We start from the raw sequence: 3955 nt of genomic DNA on the forward strand, positions 1-3955 counted from the left end.
TATAAAATATAAAATATAAAATATAAAATATAAAATATAAAATATAAAATATAAAATATAAAATATAAAATATAAAAAAAATATAAAATATAAAATATAAAATATAAAATATAAAATTAAAATATAAAATATAAAATATAAAATATAAAATATAAAATATAAAATATAAAATATAAAATATAAAATATAAAATATAAAATATAAAATATAAAATATAAAATATAAAATATAAAATATAAAATATAAAATATAAAATATAAAATATAAAAAATAAAATATAAAATATAAAATATAAAATATAAAATATAAAATATAAAATATAAAATATAAAATATAAAATAAAATATAAAATATAAAATATAAAATATAAAAAATAAAATAAAATATAAAATATAAAATATAAAATATAAAATATAAAATATAAAATATAAAATATAAAATATAAAATATAAAATATAAAATATAAAATATAAAATATAAAATATAAAATATAAAATATAAAATATAAAATATAAAATATAAAAAATATAAAATATAAAATATAAAATATAAAATATAAAATATAAAATATAAAATATAAAATATAAAATATAAAATATAAAATATAAAATATAAAATATAAAATATAAAATATAAAATATAAAAAAAAATAAAAATATAAAATATAAAATATAAAATATAAAATATAAAATATAAAATATAAAATATAAAATATAAAATATAAAAATATAAAATATAAAATATAAAATATAAAATATAAAATATAAAAATATAAAATATAAAATATAAAATATAAAATATAAAATATAAAATATAAAATATAAAATATAAAAAATATAAAATATAAAATATAAAATATAAAATATAAAATATAAAATATAAAATATAAAATATAAAATATAAAATATAAAATATAAAATATAAAATATAAAATATAAAATATAAAATATAAAATATAAAATATAAAATATAAAATATAAAATATAAAATATAAAATATAAAATATAAAATATAAAATATAAAATATAAAATATAAAATATAAAATATAAAATATAAAATATAAAATAAAATATAAAATATAAAATATAAAATATAAAATATAAAATATAAAATAAAATATAAAATATAAAATATAAAATATAAAATATAAAATATAAAATATAAAATATAAAATATAAAAATATAAAATATAAAATATAAAATATAAAATATAAAATATAAAAAAATATAAAATATAAAATATAAAAATATAAAATATAAAATATAAAATATAAAATATAAAATATAAAATATAAAATATAAAATATAAAAATATAAAATATAAAATATAAAATATAAAATATAAAATATAAAATATAAAATATAAAATATAAAATATAAAATATAAAATATAAAATATAAAATATAAAATATAAATATAAAATATAAAATATAAAATATAAAAAATATAAATATAAAATAAAAATATAAAATATAAAATATAAAATATAAAAATATAAAATATAAAATATAAAATATAAAATATAAAATATAAAATATAAAATATAAAATATAAAATATAAAATATAAAATATAAAAAATAAAATATAAAATATAAAATATAAAATATAAAAAAATATAAAATATAAAATATAAAATATAAAATATAAAATATAAAATATAAAATATAAAATATAAAATATAAAATATAAAAATATAAAATATAAAATATAAAATATAAAATAAAATATAAAAATATAAAATATAAAATATAAAATATAAAATATAAAATATAAAATATAAAATATAAAATATAAAATATAAAATATAAAAATATAAAATATAAAATATAAAAATATAAAATATAAAATATAAAATATAAAATATAAAATATAAAATATAAAAATATAAAATATAAAATATAAAATATAAAATATAAAATATAAAATATAAAATATAAAATATAAAATATAAAATATAAATAAAATATAAAAATATAAAATATAAAATATAAAATATAAAATATAAAATATAAAATATAAAATATAAAATATAAAATATAAAATATAAAATATAAAATATAAAATATATAAAATATAAAATATAAAATATAAAATATAAAATATAAAATATAAAATATAAAATATAAAATATAAAATATAAAATATAAAATATAAAAAATAAAAATATAAAATATAAAATATAAAATATAAAATATAAAATATAAAATATAAAATATAAAATATAAAATATAAAATATAAAAATATAAAATATAAAATATAAAATATAAAATATAAAATATAAAATATAAAAATATAAAATATAAAATATATAAAATATAAAATATAAAATATAAAATATAAAATATAAAATATAAAATATAAAATATAAAATATAAAATATAAAATATAAAATATAAAATATAAAAATATAAAATATAAAATATAAAATATAAAATATAAAATATAAAATATAAAAATATAAAATATAAAATATAAAATAAAATATAAAATATAAAATTAAAATATAAAATATAAAATATAAAATATAAAATATAAAATATAAAATATAAAATATAAAATATAAAATATAAAATATAAAATATAAAATATAAAATATAAAAATATAAAATATAAAATATAAAATATAAAATATAAATATAAAATATAAAATATAAAATATAAAATATAAAATATAAAATATAAAATATAAAATATAAAATATAAAATATAAAATATAAAATATAAAATAAAAATATAAAATATAAAATATAAATATATAAAATATAAAATATAAAATATAAATAAAAATATAAAATATAAAAATATAAAATATAAAATATAAAATATAAAATATAAAATAAAATATAAAATATAAAATATAAAATATAAAATATAAAATATAAAATATAAAATATAAAATATAAAATATAAAATATAAAATATAAAATATAAAAAATATAAAATATAAAATATAAAAATATAAAATATAAAAATATAAAATATAAAATATAAAATATAAAATATAAAATATAAAATATAAAATATAAAATATAAAATATAAAATATAAAATATAAAATATAAAATATAAAATATAAAATATAAAAAATATAAAAATATAAAATATAAAATATAAAATATAAAATATAAAATATAAAATATAAAATATAAAAATATAAAATATAAATATAAAAATATAAAATATAAAATATAAAATATAAAATATAAAATATAAATATAAAATATAAAATATAAAATATAAAATATAAAAAATAAAAATATAAAATATAAAAATATGGTAAAGGTATAAAATATAAAAATATAAAATATAAAATATAAAATATAAATTATAAAATACTCTAAAATATAAAATATAAAATATAAAATATAAAATATAAAATATAAAATATATAACATAATTATATAAAATGTAAATAATAAAATATAAAATATAAAAATATAAAATATAAAATAGCAAATATATATAAAATGAAATATAAAAATATAAAATATAAAATATAAAATATAAAAATATTAAATATCAAATATAAAAGATATGGAAATATAGGTAACAATGTAAAATATAAAAGATATAAAATATAAGGTATAAGATATAAGGAAATATAAGGGAAATATAAGTATAAAGATATAAGATATAAGGCTCTAAAATATAAAATATAAAATATAAAATATAAAATATAAAAATATAAAATATAAAATATAAAATATAAAATATAAAATATAAAACAAAAACATATAAAATATAAAATATAAAAATATAAATATAAAAAAAATATAAGAAAATATAAAATATATAAAATATAAAATATATAAAATATAAATATAAAATATAAATATAAAATATAAATATAAAAATATAAAATATAAAATATAAAATATTAAATATAAAATATAAAATATAAAATATAAAAATGCATAAAAAAATATAAATATAAAAAAATTAAAATATAAAA

The sequence above is a fragment of the Drosophila eugracilis genome, unplaced genomic scaffold, assembly GCF_018153835.1.
Source record: "Drosophila eugracilis isolate 14026-0451.02 unplaced genomic scaffold, ASM1815383v1 contig_1132, whole genome shotgun sequence".
Lineage (NCBI taxonomy): Eukaryota > Metazoa > Arthropoda > Insecta > Diptera > Drosophilidae > Drosophila > Drosophila eugracilis.